At 45.6% G+C, this 16103-nt stretch overlaps 1 protein-coding gene and 1 long non-coding RNA gene across 2 annotated transcripts in view; both read left to right on the forward strand.

The window, feature by feature from the left end:
* Nucleotides 1-16103, forward strand: part of kcnip3b (Kv channel interacting protein 3b, calsenilin) — a 155547-nt gene that overhangs the window by 11641 nt on the left and 127803 nt on the right. The window lies entirely within an intron of this gene.
* Nucleotides 792-15932, forward strand: LOC117510807. Its single transcript, XR_004560817.1, has 3 exons — nucleotides 792-917; nucleotides 6931-6935; nucleotides 15922-15932. It is a non-coding gene; the product is annotated as an uncharacterized LOC117510807 (long non-coding RNA).

Raw genomic sequence — 16103 nt, forward strand, 5'->3', positions numbered from 1 at the left:
TTTTAAGAAAGTCGTGATTGCATTTTGTGTGTGTGTGCACGCACGTGTGTGCACACGTGCTGATAATTGATCACTGAAGTTAGGCTTGCAAATTGCTCTGGGCATCTGAGGAGTGACATGCCATCCTCACACACACACACACACCACACACACACACACACCCACACCACACACACACCACACACACACACACACATTGATACACAGTGACAGCAGTAAGGACACAAATAGTATCAGCTCACACATTTTCTGTGGCTGCCTTCACATAGGCAGCAGCATCACACTATTCACAACATTTCTGTAGCTGTGGAAGGCAGATATTTTATACCAACCTTCAACATTCTGCTGGTGGTTTTCCACAGCAAACTGAAAACAGAAGATGGCTCACTGAACAGACTGTCGATGCACTAACAAGCATCTGCGCCTGTCATGCTCTTGTCAATGGAAAATTGCTTTTTTGTGTTTCGTGCTATTTGCAGCAGCTTGATTTCTTTAATTTTTACGACTATCATACTGTGTCTCAGTAATATCACAGAAGGTTAAATGTATGCCTTTGAACACATAGTGAAGACATAGCAAGGAAGACAACACCCAATTAGCCAATTTAAAACACCTTCTAATAATAAATACCAATTGGAGTGCATAATTTATTTGTGACTGCATTTCATGAGTAATATATTAATTGATTTTCATTTTGAGGAGCAGCTCAGTGACTTTGTGATTAGCAGTGTTGCCTCACAGCAAGAAGGTTGTTGGATTGCGTCCCATGTGGACTTTCATTTCTATAAGTTGCCAACTTATAACTTACCTTCCTGGTTGAATAAAAGCTTTTCTTGAAGTTGAGTTAACTTGTGTTTTTAAGGCAGCAATTGAACTTAAGTTTTTAAGTTGAATCACCCTGATAATTTTTACAGTGTGTTCAGAGTTTTAGTGTTCTCCTCATGTTCACTTGAGTTCCCTCCAGGTGGTCCAGCTTCCTCCCCAGTGGCGGTGCCAAGGGGGGGCTTGGCTCATTATTGAGGGGGCTTAAGCTGCCCCAAGCCCCCCAATAATTCTGCCAATAATGTGAATAGCGACTGACATATTTGTGGATCTCAACTGAAGTTTTGCGCTGAGAATGTCTCAATATTGTGCAAGAATCAGAATCAGAATCGCCTTTATTGTCATTGTAATTTGCATTACAACAAGATTTGAGTGCAACTCCAAAAAGGTGAGCAAAGTGATGAATGTGTGTGTTCGGTGATCCACCAATGCTGAATCACCCTTCACAAACAGAATTTTCAGTTTTGCAAATAAACATTTATTTGTAAAAACCCACACACAAGTTACAAATCAGAAATTTGTGTTTGTGGATCACAAACCATGTGTACAAATCAAAGGATATTTGTAAATCACCCTGTGTGCATTTGCAAGTATTAATGAGACAACTTTAACTCCATACTCCAAAAATTTAGGTTTCCTAAATATTTATTACGACCACTCTTAAAACTTCACTTTATAATTGTATTACTGGTACATTTCAATTGATTTAGATGAGATATACTTATTATCTCACAGGAATATATCACAATTATCTGGGAACTACTTTTTGCGCAGGAATTCATCAAGCACGTTGACCGCAGCTGCACACTAACAGAATATACAGAAGCTGTATATCGTTGTTCGGCAATCATTCTAAGTGATGTGTGTGTGCATTGATATCACATTTTAGAGGAGCACAGGTGACTAAAACATATACCTTGGTATTTATAAAGCAGTTTTATATTGTGCAGCAGTTATATATTGTGCATTTCGACGGCATTTTGTGGAGCCCCTCCAACTTTTACCCCCGCCCCCCCCAGCCCCCCCAACAAAAATTTACTGGCGCCACCACTGTTCCTCCCGCTTCCAAAGACATGCATGTTAAGTGAATTGTGACTGAACTGACCAAGTCTGGGACCATGCACTGGTGCTGTGCTTCACCGCATCCACAACACCACATCACTGCCTTGGGATTTGAATGGCAACCATCCAGGCAGAAAACCAGTCTGTTCCCACATCTCTAAAATAACCATCTATTTGCCACAGCAAAGTGACACGTGGGTTATCCCTTGGCCTTTTCCAGCCACTGAGGTCCTCAACTTTCAGGTACCTGCGTGATGGATCATGCACAGACAAACGCACCACATGGCAAAACTGTCGAAGCTGATGCTCCCTAACAAGTTAATACTCCTCATCTTAGTCTCTCTAAGTAACCACTCATTTGATACAGAATAATTTCAGCATTACCCAAGGATCATGTAAAGAGTCCTAGTACCAAAGACATCTAGCCATCACCTTACTTCACTGGTTGGCCTCCAAGTTTCACAACCATACAGGAGCACAGGAAGACCAGGTACCAAAGTTGTCCAGTTGTTACCTTAGGTCACTGGTCAGTGCCCAAGTTGCACAACCATACAGCAAGATGGAGAGCACCAGGACCCTAAAGACTTGGACCTTCATTTTTCTGCAAAGATATCGGCATCACCAAACACCTCTGTCCAGCGACCTCATGACTCCATAATCTCTTTCCAGGCACCTCTCGATCTCAAAGGCCGAGGACCCAGAGACGTGTATGTCACTTTTGAGATAAGTGAATGACTCTACAAGTTCCACAGTTTCACCACATACAGGTGCACTTCTGATGGGTGAGTCCAGGAAGTCATGAAAAGCTGGAATCTTAGTCCTGGTTGAGGACAATCACAAATGCAGTCACTCTGTTTCCACATTTGGTTTTTCAAGTGCTGCATTCTGGTTATCCATTGACTCTGTACAGATCACAGCATCATCCACAAAGTCAAGGTCAGTAAAGCTTTCCTTGCCAACAAAAGCAACCATATCACTGGTTTCCACAACTCTATAGAACACCCAGTGCATGCAGGCATGCAACACTTGATAAAGCTCAGAGTCTCTGCCACTACGTCCATAAAGCACTTACAGTATCTGTGTATAGGATGGCTATAAATGTTCAGTAACTTGTTGGGGATCCCACAAATTCTCAGGATATCCCAGAGAGCAGTCCAATCAATTAAGTCAAATGTTTTTCAAAATCAACACACCCAACAAAAAAGCATTGCTGATATTTGTACTTGTTTTCCATGAGTACTCGCAGTGCTAGAATGCGGTCAGTTGGTTGAAGTTCCTAGGCGTTGAATCCAGACTGTTTCAGTCACTGAGCAGCAAGTAGCTGGAACTGAATCCTATTAATAATAAAGCCTTGCAAGCACCTTCCCCAGCACAGAGAGCAGTGTGATACCCCAGTAGTTGTTACAATTCATAGATCACCCTTTGGTTTTCTGGATTGGAGCAACAAGTCCTGTTTTTCCAATCTGTGAGATGATGATCTGTCTCCTTGACTGAACAAAGACAGTTTATTGCAGTGTCAAGAGAATAGCGTCTCCACCCACCCAGAGAGCTCTGCTCCAATCCCACAGATCCCTGGAACTTTCCACACTCTCACTGTTTCAGTGGCTTTTGTGATGTCACCAAGATTTGATTGTGTCATAACTGACTGGAGATCACCTACAAGAACCCGGCACCAGCAAGGGATCAACATTACACACCTGCGTAAAGGACCAGGCCATTCGGACTGTACAGCAAAGACATTTGCAGGACTGAACCATTGTCCTCCATAACGACAGTGGTGGGAGGTGTAGGTTTGGAGAAGCAAAGCGCTTTGATTCCTCTTAAAAGGCAGATGAGGGTCATAAGAATACACACAGTGTGTCACCTGATCACAGATTCCTCTACAAATACCTCCTTGTCCATTCTCAGGGCTATCACAGGCGGCTTTCGTAGCTCCCGTACAGCCTAAGATTCTATCAAGCCGTGCACTACGACTCATCTTAACAATATTTAGAGTGTACCTCAGATATAAAAGAACACCTCTTATGGACATTAGTACACCCCTGGCAAAAATTATGGAATCACCGGCGTCTGGAGGATGTTCATAGTCAGTTGTTTAATTTGTAAAAAAAAGCAGATCACAGACATGACACAAAACTAAAGTAATTTCAAATGGCAACTTTCTTGGCTTTAAGAAACACTATAAGAAATCAGGAAAAAAAAAAATTGTGGCAGTCAGTAAAGGTTACTTTTTTAGACCAAAGCAGAGAAAAAAAAATATGGACTCACTCAATTCTGAGAAAAATTATGGAATCACTATGTAAATTTTCATCCCCCAAAACTAACACCTGCATCAGATCAGATCTGCTCGTTGTCTTCATCTAAAAAAGGAGTGATCACACCTTGGAGAGCTGTTGCAACCAAGTGACTGACAGTAATGCATGGCTCCAATAACGAGAGATGTCAATTGAAACAAAGGGAGAGGATTATCAACTCCTAAAAGAGGGTAAATCATCACGCAATGTTGCAGAAAGATGTTGGTTGTTCCAGTCAGCTGTGTCTAAAACTCTGGACCAAATACAAACAACATGGAAGGTTGTTTAAGGCAAACATTACTGGTTAGACCAAGGAAGACATCAAAGGCCGTGCAAGACAGGGAAACTTAAAGCAATATGTCTCAAAAAATGTACAACAACACAATGAGGAACGATGGGAGAAACTGGAGTCAACGTCTGTGACCGAACTGTAAGAAACCGCCTAAAGAAAATGGATTTACAATACAGAAAAGCTAAACGAAAATGCCATCATTACACACAAACAGAAAAAAAACAAGGTTCAGTGGGCTAGGGAAAAGCATCGTGGACTGTGGATGACTGGGATGAAAGTCATATTCAGTGATGAATCTCGAATCTGCATTGGGCAGAGGTGATGATGCTGGAACTTTGTTTGGTGCCGTCCAATGAGATTTATAAAGATGACTGCCTGAAGAGAACATGTAATTTCCACAGTCATTGATGAATTGGGCTGCATGTCAGGTAAAGGCACTGGGGGAGATGGCTGTCATTACATCATCAATAAATGCACAAGTTTACGTTGATATTTGGACACTTTCTTATCCCTCATTGAAAGGAGGTTTGGGGATGATGGAAATCAGTGTTCAAGGATGATAATGCATCTTGCCATAGGAGCAAAACTGTGAAAACATTCCTTGCAAAAAGACACATAGGGTCAATGTCATGGCCTGCAAATAGTCCGGATCTTAATCCAATTGAAAATCTTTGGAAGTTGAAGAAAATGGTCCATGACAAGGCTCCAACCTGCAAAGCTGATCTGGCAACAGCAATCAGAGAAAGTTGGAGCCAGATTGATGAAGAGTACTGTTTGTCACTCATAAGTCCATGCCTCAGAGACTGCAAGCTGTTATAAAAGCCAGAGGTGGTGCAACAAAATACTAGTGATGTGTTGGAGCGTTCTTTTGTTTTTCATGATTCCATAATTTTTTCCTCAGAATTGAGTTATTCCATATTTTTTTTCCCTCTGCTTGGTCTAAAAAAGTAACCGTTACTGACTGCCACAATTTTTTTTTCCCTGATTTCTTATAGTGTTTCTTAAAGCCAGAAAGTTGCCATTTGAAATGACTTTAGTTTATGTCATGTCTGTGATCTGCTTTTTTTTCTACAAAATTAAACAACTGAATGAACATCCTCTGAGGGCCGGTGATTCCATAATTTTTGCCAGGGGTTGTGATGCTCCAATCCAATCCTCAGCAACTTTCAGGATCTGGTTGACAAGAACACCCACAAACCTATTCAAATCACCACTTGTGTCCATGTCTGCAAGTCCTCCACCAGATTGCATACAAATTCCTGAGAAAGAGTCTGGCCAGATTTAATCTTCCCTGAGGATTCAGTTGAGAATCCTGAGGGAGAGCCACAACAAGTCTGTGATCGGAATTCACAAACTGGGAACTTTTGTAGACCTTATAGGTCTGCAGAATTCTCCAGAGTTTTCACACAAGGACATTGTCAATTTCCTTGGTAACACCACCAGTCTTGAAACCAGGTTGTTGAAACCAGGATACAGCAACTCGTAGCCTCCAGCTTTTGAAAAGTCAAGGAGCACTGCTCCATTTTCCACCACAGTTACCAGATCCATGTGTACCAATGCAGTCCTCATAACCAGCCCAGTCAGTGCCAGTGGTCGCATTAAAGTCACCCAATAAGTGTCATGTCTGGGGCAATAGTCAACCACCAAGTCTGATGTCACTCACCGCAGTCTGAGCATAGACAGACAACAGACGCAAAACCCAGTGAATGCGCGAGTCTGAGCCTCATGATCCTCTCATTCACAGGGGCAAATCTGACATTTTAACTGCAGTCAACTGCAATGTGGAGTTTTCCAAGCTCCCTCGACAGCAGTGGACGATGATCATCCTTGCTGAGTGAAAGAATTGTTCCAGCTGTCCCACCCGCATGAGCCACCTAGATTTGGACCTGGGCATCATCATTCAAGAGTAGTTTAACAAAAATACCACATTAATTATTTAACAATTACAATCATTTGTAATTCCTAAATGGATCTCTATTTTCAGAGCCCATAATAATTGAACAATCTACAACCCTAAATGTTGGTGAGAGCTAGGACTGTATTGACTTTAGGGGGATTCACTTGGAGCACCTCATCTACATCAACACTCCGATTAGAGAGTGAGGCCGGACACAGATAAACTTTTGTGGGTCTTTAATGTGAAGCAGAGATCCACTTTACGGCTTACAGCTCAGTTGTTGGTACATTTTGAATGCCCACTGACTCTCTGAACAATGTTGTGTGAATAAATTGTCTATAATATCTGTAACATCTGCACAATAGCGTCTGTACTGTCTGGTATCTGAAATAAAGAGGTTAACATGAACATCGCTTAGCTTAGCCACGAAATGAGGAACATGCAAAGAAACGTCTTAGCATTAGCACATGAATTAGCGCCAAATCACCGCTTCATTTACATATTAAAAGAACTCATTAGCATCCGTATACAACTCATTTAACCAGCCTTCATCACAAACGCAGACAGAGTGAAAGTAGAATGATGTAATCTGCCGCGAACGGCCCAATACTACCGGCCTAAGGACCCCTTAGCTGCCCATGTGAGCTCCTAAAGGAAAAACACAATAAAACAGTCCTGAACCGTCCCAACTAAGGCAGTAATAAGGGAATTTATAACAGCCGCCCCCAGAATAGCTTAGCGATTATGTAAACTACTAAATTCCTGGTGGTGCTGCCGAAGTCCTGGACTGGTCCCATCATCCTGTGGGATGGCAGGCAGCTGACCAGACGTGCCAACCGGCTGCAGGTAGGTCCTCTCTCCGACATAAACCTCAGCCGACCGAACCCGACCATCTGGACTCTCGATCACCCTGACGACCCTCCCGATGGGCCACTGCGCCCTTTTAAGCTGGGGATCAATGATTATGGTGACTGTGCCCCCCACGAGGTCATCGGTGGGCCACCGCCACTTCTGCCGGACTTGGAGGGAAGGAAGGTAGTGTCTCAGGAACTGCGCCCAGAAGTGGTCCACCGTCATCTGACAGTGGCGCCAGCGTCTTCTTGTGAGGGTGTCAGGAGCATAGGACACTTGGGGTAGGGAGGAATCCCGCTGCCCCATCAACAGCATGTTGGGCGTCACTGGATCCAGGTCAGCGATGTTTGATGTGCCGTAGCCCAAGGGCTTGGCATTAAGGATGCCCTCGACTTCGATCAGAAGGGTGATAAGGACGTCTTCATGGAGGGACTGTACACCAACGACGACTTGGAGAGCTTTCTTGACTGACTGTATTTCACGCTCCCAAGTGAGGTGCTGCTGGTGGGTTGAACTGGAACTTGATCTGGTTCTTGGAGAGTCTCTCCTGTAGCTCTGGGACCATAGCAGCAAATGCCTCCTTGAGCTCTTTCTCGGCGCCTCGGAAATTGGTCCCTTGATCTGAGAGTATCTCTGCGGAGGTTCCTCTTCGTGCTATGAACCCTCTTAGTGCTAGTAGGAAGGCGTTGGTGTCCAGGCCTGCCAGCAGGTCGAGGTGGACACAACGTGTTGTGAGGCATTTGAAGATCACTCCCCATCGCTTTTCGTTCCGGCGGCCAGCTTTGATAACATAAGGAACGAAACAGTCCACCCCGGTGGAGTAGAATGGGGGCTTCAGGAGTCTCAGGCATGCCGGGGGAAGGTCTGCCATCAAGGGGACTGAAGGCTTTCCTCTCCATTTGGTGCACTCTGGGCAGGTCCTCTGATACCTTTTTACGGCCTGACGTCCTCTTATGATCCAATACTGCCGCCTGAGTTCAGCGAACACTCTTTCAGGGCCTGGGTGGAGCAGTCGAGCGTCGGTGTCTCTGATGAGGAGTCCTCTGACAGCATGACGAGGTTCAAGCACGACAGGGTGGATCTCGATTGGGCCAGATTCCAAGCGTCTAAGTCGACCTCCAACTCGGATAAGTCCTGATTCTTGATCCATCTCTGGAGTGAGTGAGCTCAGCTTGCTGCTCAGGGGTACAGGCTTTCCAGCTTTGAGGCACTTGACTTCTTCGGGAAAGGTCTCTGCCTGGCAGGACTTTAGCACATGGATCTCAGCATGGTGGAGATCAGGAGGAGGTGATGATGAAACAGCAGCCGCCCCATGAAGCCTCTGGCATGTAGCTTTCAGCAGGTCTGCCCATCTCACGAACTGTGCGATGTCAGGTAGTGAATCTGGAGGGCGAGCTTGACTGAGGCCACAGAAAATGGTCTGTTTGAGCTCCACGGGGTCTGCTGGATGGACAGAGTCTGGAGCTGAAGGCCATTTGTGCATAGGAGATGGGAGGAATGCCAGACCCTGGATCCACTGGTGTGGAGTAGATAGCTCAGCCAAGGTCTTGCCTCTTGTTAAGTCGTCCGCAGGGTTGTTCGTTGTGTCAACATACTGCCAGGTGTGTGAGGCAGTCAGGTCCTGGATTTCTGAGACTCTTGTGCCAACGAAGACCTTGAATCTGCAGGACTCTGATGTCAGCCAGGTCAGGACCGTAGTTGAATCAGTCCACAGGTAAGTTTCTGTGATGTTTAGCGCGAGCTCTCGATGAATGAGGGAGGACAGCTGAGCTCCTGTTAGCGCTGCACAGAGCTCTAAACGTGGCATTGACTGTTGGCACTTCGGGGCTACTCTCGACCTCGCCATGATGAAGGAGACATGAACTGCATTCTTAGCTGTGGTGGCAAGATAGGCGACTGAGCCATATGCCTGTTCCGAGGCATCGCAGAAAACATGAAGAGTGTACTCTGTGGTTTCTGTAGCCACTTCTAGTGGGGCATATGTTCGAGGGATAGACACATTTGCCAATTCAGGAAGCTCTCTCTCCCAGCTTGACCATGCCTCGATGATCTCTGGTGGGAGGTTAGGGTCGTCCCAGCTCCTTTTCTTTGCCCACAATTTCTGCACGAGGACTTTAGCCCTTGTTGTGTAGGGGATTATGATCCCAAGCGGGTCGTATTGCCGTGCGAGCACTTTGTACACATGGCGCATGGTCAGTGTTCGACTCTCGGGAGTTTTGGCTCAGAAACCGAGTTAGTCGGTTGGACAGTGCCATCGTAGGCCCAGCGCTGGCTCTTGGGGATCAGGGCATTTCTCGGCTAGCCATTGCTCTGCACTCTCAGACCGGGCTGTAGGGGGTAGATGAGCCACGACATCTGGAATGTTACTCACCCATTGCCGGATCTCGAACCCGCCTGAAGCAAGGAACTGCCGTAGTTTGTAGTTTGAGAAGTTTTGCTGACTCGGGCGTTGAAAGACTCTGCAAGCAGTTGTCGACATAGAAGCACTGTTCAATGGACTGCAGGATGTCTTCATTACCTTCAACATGGTCTTTAGCGTGTCTCTGAAGGGCGAATGTGGCACAACAGGGGCTGCTGGTTGTCCCAAATGGCAGGACGCACCACTGGTAGATCTCAAGCGGTTGTTCACGCTGCAGGTTTCTCCAGACAAATCTTAGCATTGGCTGGTCATCGGGCAGGAGGCGAACCTGGTGGAACATTGCTCTGATATTTCCGCTGATGGCCACTGCGTACTGCCGGAATCGTAGGAGGACACCGATGAGGGATGGACCAAGAGTGGGACCTGCTAGGAGCTGTTGATTGAGTGAGAGGCCATTGTGCACAAATAAGCAGTCCCACACAAGCCGGAACTTGTCATTATGGTGAACGAGGTGATGGGGTATAAACCAAGACTCACTGGATGCCTTTACCTCTTCTTCACTGAGCTTAACAACACAGCCTCCACTGATGAGCTTCTGGATCTCGGTCTCGTACTGTTTTGCTAAAGCTGGGTCTCTCTTTAGTCGCCTCTCTGTGCTACGAAGAAGTGGCAGGACTGCTTCAGGTGTGGCCCTGAGTGGTGGTGCACCTTTGATATGAAGTAATGGTGTGGCGTAGCGGAGTGCGTCACCCACCTTGACTCGTTCAGTGCGTGGCCTCTTGGTCTAGACGGGACCGGACAGCGACCCTTTCATTCCGGAATGGGAGGACATCTAGCTGCCAGAGACGTTCAACATGTCCATAGAGGTCATCTGATGCTGGCGTGAGGGAGGTAAGGTAACAGGAAACAGCAGTAGACATCATACTGTCTGGACCTTGAAGCGTCCAACCGAGGCTTGTGTGGATAGCGGTTGGGCTGCCCTTTGGACCAACTCTCACTGGCTCTTTAGCTGTGATCAAGTGTGTGCAATCTGCGCCAATTAATAGTAGTGGTTGCACTTCACTAAAATCTGGTAGTGGGAGGCCCTGTAGATGGCGGTAGCGTTTCTGTAGTACAGCTACAGGGTACGACTGCTCTGCTAGTGCTAGTTGGCTTGCTGTGTAGGCGTCTTGGATAAGGTGGCGCTTCTTTGGGTGTGCTAATGGGGCAACATAGAAAGAAATGGACTCACCAGCAAGATGGGCGACGTCTTGGCAGATGGTGCATAGAGTGAGTGTCTCTGCTTTACCTCTGAGGCCCAGGCGTTGAGCTGCAGCTGGTAGTATTATTGTCCGTTCAGCCCCATCGTCCAGTATGGCGTAGGTCCTCAGTGACTTGCGGCCATGACTTATCACAATGGGAACCACCTTGAGATACACTTTTCCTCCTTGCTTGGAGTTACTGAGTGTAGCTTGGTCACGTGGAGTGATGAGGTAGACGCATGACTCTGACTTGGCAACATTGTGTAGAACCCTCAGATGAATCTCTTGGCACTCGCTGCATGGTTTCTTTAAGGTGCAGGCCTCAGGCTGATGGTTGGTCCTGCCACAGTTACGACAGCGCTTACTGCGTTCAAGCCATTTCCTGACGTCATCTGGAGAATGCTGTATGATGTCAGTGCATTGGGACAGATAGTGTTCTGTGCTCTTACAGAAGAGACATAACTTCTTGGACCTTTGCGACTTGGTTTCGGAGTTGGCTGCCTCCGCAGTATGGTTGTTATCAGCTTTGGGCTTGTCAGAGCCATGATAAACAGACACAGACTCTGGGCTTGGAGGCTGGAGTGTGTCTTTCTCTCCTTGAGACATGAGGCTCTTCAGGACGGTGCCGCCGCGCCATTTTTGCTGAGAGTCTTTGAGCTTCTGCCTTTACTTTGAACCAATTAGCGAGGTCTCTAAGGTTGTAAGGGTTGAGTCGACTTGTGTTGAGACGGCCTTGTACTTGGAAGTGCTCTACAAAACTGTCTCTCATGTGCTTTGGCAGCTTACTAAACAGTCTGTCTACATGGCCAGTTGATGTTATTTCTGTCCCGTTCGGCCCCTCTAGTGACGTGAGCATTCCCACTAGCAGGTCCACACTGAGGGCAAAGCTTTGGAAGCCTTTGGTGTCTCCAGGTCTAACATTAGGCGCGTTCAGGATTGCAGCAATCTCACTTTGTTTGAGCTGATGTGGTTGTCCATACTGGCACTGTAATGCCTCCATAGCAGCCGTGTAGGGTTGAGCATAATCAATCAATCAATCAATCAATTAATTTTTTTTATATAGCGCCAAATCACAACAAACAGTTGCCCCAAGGCGCTTTATATTGTCTGCAGGACTGAGCAATTAGCTTAGCTTCATCTAGGACCAGGTGCTCCATGAGTACACGATACTTGTAGTGCTCTGACAGCTCTGTGTGGGGGCCAAGCAGGTGATCTAGGGCCATCTTGAGGTCAGTAAATTCTCTCTCGCTGTCATGGACCAGCTTAGGCAGTTCAGGAACAGGAACGGGCTGCTTCGGCGGCTGGAAACTGTATGGAGACTGCAGTATAGTGTACTGTAGCTGGAGTGTATTGCATACCTGAGGTGCTGGACTTGGCATTATGGGTCCCAGTTGGTAAACAGGCTGCGCTGTGGGCGGAAGCTGTGGCTGGAGCACAGGTTGTAGAGGTGGGCCTGGCTGGTAGCTGTATGGCTGGAACATGGGCTGTGTCGTGGTAGCCTGTGGGGGCCAAGTAGGCGATGAAGTAATAGCTGATGGGGGCTGGTAGACAGACTGTGGGGCTGCTGCAGGAGTGCCGGGAGGCTGATATTGTAACGTAGCGCTGCTTCTAGAGCCACAGGTTGAAGCACAGGGTGCGGTGCTGGTGGAGGCGGGGTTTGACATGTTGGAGTCAGTACAGTTGGAGACGGCTGGTATATTGGATACATTTGAGCTGCAGAACTGGGCTGGTATTGGGCTGACATAGGTGTGACTGTGCTACTATGCAGGACGTTCGCAGCCGTAGTTGCAGGACTCATTATTTGATAGGCTGGTTGGTATGACGTAGATGGTGTTGGCTGTAGCATGCTCAAACTGCTTGGGAACTACTCTAAACTGTGCTGTATATGTTAATGTTGCTGGAAGAGACTGGATGAGAATGTCATTTTGGCCCTGGTTGTGGCTTGAGGTAATTGATGTTGTAACATGAGACCACGTTACTGTGCTTATGGCGCTGGCAGTGATTGCACTTGGCTGCATGCTGACTGGGTGTGTACATGCCCAGGCTCTATCATCTGGCAGGAGGCATGGTTTGGTTTGCACTAGTTGTGACGCTGGATAATTAGGCTCACTGAAGCTGTCTTCTGTGAGGGAATGGCTTTGTATGCTGCATTCACTTAAGGCTGGAGATGGGGGCCTTTCATATACTGGTGGTAAGCTGAGACGTGTTAGACTGTACCGCTGTGCTCCACTGGCTCACCTTATCGACTGCTGCTGCATGGGAATGGCACGTTGGTTGCCCGAGTGCTGGGAGGAGCTGGCCATCTTGATTAACAGACCTGGTCTGTAGGCTTAGTGACTGCAGCTGTTGTGCACTAGCACCTATGATGTCATCTCTATTTGGAGCAGTATAAGGCATGAGGGACAGAGGAAGGTACCCTGGTACCCTGGAGGTGAGCTGGTAACTGGAGTGGCCGTCCTGTGGCTTCACTTGTCCCGAATGATGTTCTCATTATGTCCATTTCGCTGATATGGGTGAAGTAATCCGGGTTCGAAGGACCAGTGTTGGTGAGAGCTAGGACTGTATTGACTTTAGGGGGATTCACTGGAGCACCTCATCCACATCAACACTCCGATTAGAGAGACACAGATAAACTTTTGTGGGTCTTTAATGTGAAGCAGAGATCCACTTTACGGCTTACAGCTCAGTTGTTGGTACATTTTGAATGCCCACTGACTCTCTGAACAATGTTGTGTGAATAAATTGTCTATAATATCTGTAACATCTGCACAATAGCGTCTGTACTGTCTGGTATCTGAAATAAAGAAATAAAATACACATGAGCTAGCTCAATAACAGGTTAACATGAACATCGCTTAGCTTAGCTTAGCTTAGCCACGAAATGAGGAACATGCAAAGAAACATCTTAGCATAGCACACGAATTAGCGCCAAATTGCCGCTTCATTTACATATTAAAAGAACTCATTAGCATTTGTATACAACTCATTTAACCAACCTTCATCACAAACGCAGACAGAGTGAAAGTAGAATGATGTAATCTGCTGTGAACGGCCCAATACTACCGGCCTAAGGACCCCTTAGCTGCCCATGTGAGCGCCTGAAGGAAAAACACAATAAAACAGTCCTGTACCGTCCCAACTAAGGCAGTAATAAGGGAATTTATAACACTAAAATAGAAAAAGTTGGGATGATATGGAAAATCCCAAACCAATAAACAAACAAGCATCCCCCCCCCCCCCCCAAAAAAAAACAAAAAAACAAAAAAAAAAACAAGATCCTCACATTTACTTTTGGGATTTTTGTGACAAACTTAATTTCATTTGTTGATATACTTAAAATTCAAATTTAAATTTATTAATTTATCTAGTGCCAATTTGCGATGAGATCAGATTGAATTAAAAATTTTAAAACACAATAAAAAGACAAAACCATAAAGGAACACAAGAATAAAAACACATCATCACACAATAAAACTAATGTTAAAACAAGGAAAACAAACGACTCTTTAAACGTGATTTAAAAGTCTCCACAGTATCCAACTGTCGTATGTGTGCCGGGAGATCCTTCCACAGAGCTGGGGCACGGTAGGAGAAAGCTCTGTGACCGGCAGACTTTTTATTCACCCTGGGAACACATAAAAGTCCTGCACCCTGTGAACGTAGGGCCTGAGCTGGTACATAGGGCCTTACCAGGTCAGCCAGATAGGGAGGTGCAAATCCATGAACAATTTTTAGGCCAATAACATTACCCTAAAATCTGATCTTGCAGCGACTGGAAGCCAGTGAAGAGATGCCAAAATGGGCATAATGTGGTCAAACTTTCTGCTTCCATTACTGCATTCAAGGCTGGCAACACATTCCAAAAAACCTGGGATGCTGAAGCATTTACCACTTTTTAATGATGCCATTCCTTCTCACAACACCTAATGAAAGATGTTCTGGCTTTGAGGATAAAAGTGGTGAAGTGTTTCAGGTGTTGTCATATTCTTTCTGCCAACACATCTTCAGGTGTGCAACAGTCAATGTTGCATTTTTTTATTTCAAAATTCTCCACACATTCCCTGTTGTTCAGAGGTCAGGACTGCAAACCACACCCCCGACTTCCACAGCCATGCCTCTGTGCCGTGTGCAGAATGTTGTTTTGTCTGTCTTGTTGAAAAATGCTTGGGCATCCCTGGAAAAAAATGTTATGAAGGCAGCATATATTGCTCTGACATATTAATGTACTTTTCTGCGTTTAATACTCCTGCCACAGAAGTGTAAAGTACCTTTTCCCACAGCACTGACACAACCCCATACATGATGAACCCTGGCTTTGGGACTTGTTGCTGATCAGTCTGGACAGTCCTTTTTGTCATTGGTCCAAACTATGCTGTGTCCATTTCCTCCAAAAAAGATAGAGAATACTGATTCCTCTGACCAAACACCTTGGATGTTTCAGGCCTGAAATACAAAAATGCATGTTTATGCATAAATTTAATTGGGTTAACCAGATAAAACATGAAATATCTTGTGTTCCTCCACTTTGCAATGAAATGCAAGTTAAAGTAAATGAGAGCATCCCTGCTAGGGTGGGGACGTGGGTATATGCATTTGCCACGCTGTGCCAACTTTTTGTGATTTAGAGTTGTGAGTATAAGTGTTATTAATAAATACAAATCATCCCTTTTACAGCCAGTTTTCTTTATACAAGTCAGAGGATAGATACACAAACATTTGTAGGTCACATAATATGTCTTGGACTTTATTTACATCAGTCATAAAGAAATATGAACAGTATGTCAGATCTGTCAGGAGTAGACAGATCTCAAAACTGGAGTAACCATGGAAGGAGATGAGACGCCAAGACAGCCAGACAACACTGAAGAAGTTACTGGCTTCTGTAGTTGTGACTGAAGAATCTGTACATTGTGACAGTTTTGACTGCTGCACCAGCACAACTTCATGGTGGAGTGACACTATCACTACCATGGATCCGGATCTGGTTTCTTGCTCAAGGTATCACTTTATAGGCTTTTGAAGATTACGTCAAAACTGCTATACGGATTTTGATTAAATTTTCACCACCGATAGATATTAGGCCATGGAAGACTTCATTAAAGGACATATTGCACATTTTTTAATGTCCCAGTTAGCAAGACAACATAAAAGTACCGTATTTTCCGGACTATAAGTCGCACTTTTTTACATGTTTTGGCCGGGGGTGCGACCTATACTCCGGTGCGACTTATAAATGAAAAATATACCGGTAGGATCTCAATTAATTTACTGTAACAAAACAATT

The sequence above is a fragment of the Thalassophryne amazonica genome, chromosome 5, assembly GCF_902500255.1.
Source record: "Thalassophryne amazonica chromosome 5, fThaAma1.1, whole genome shotgun sequence".
In the NCBI taxonomy this organism is placed as follows: Eukaryota; Metazoa; Chordata; class Actinopteri; order Batrachoidiformes; family Batrachoididae; genus Thalassophryne; species Thalassophryne amazonica.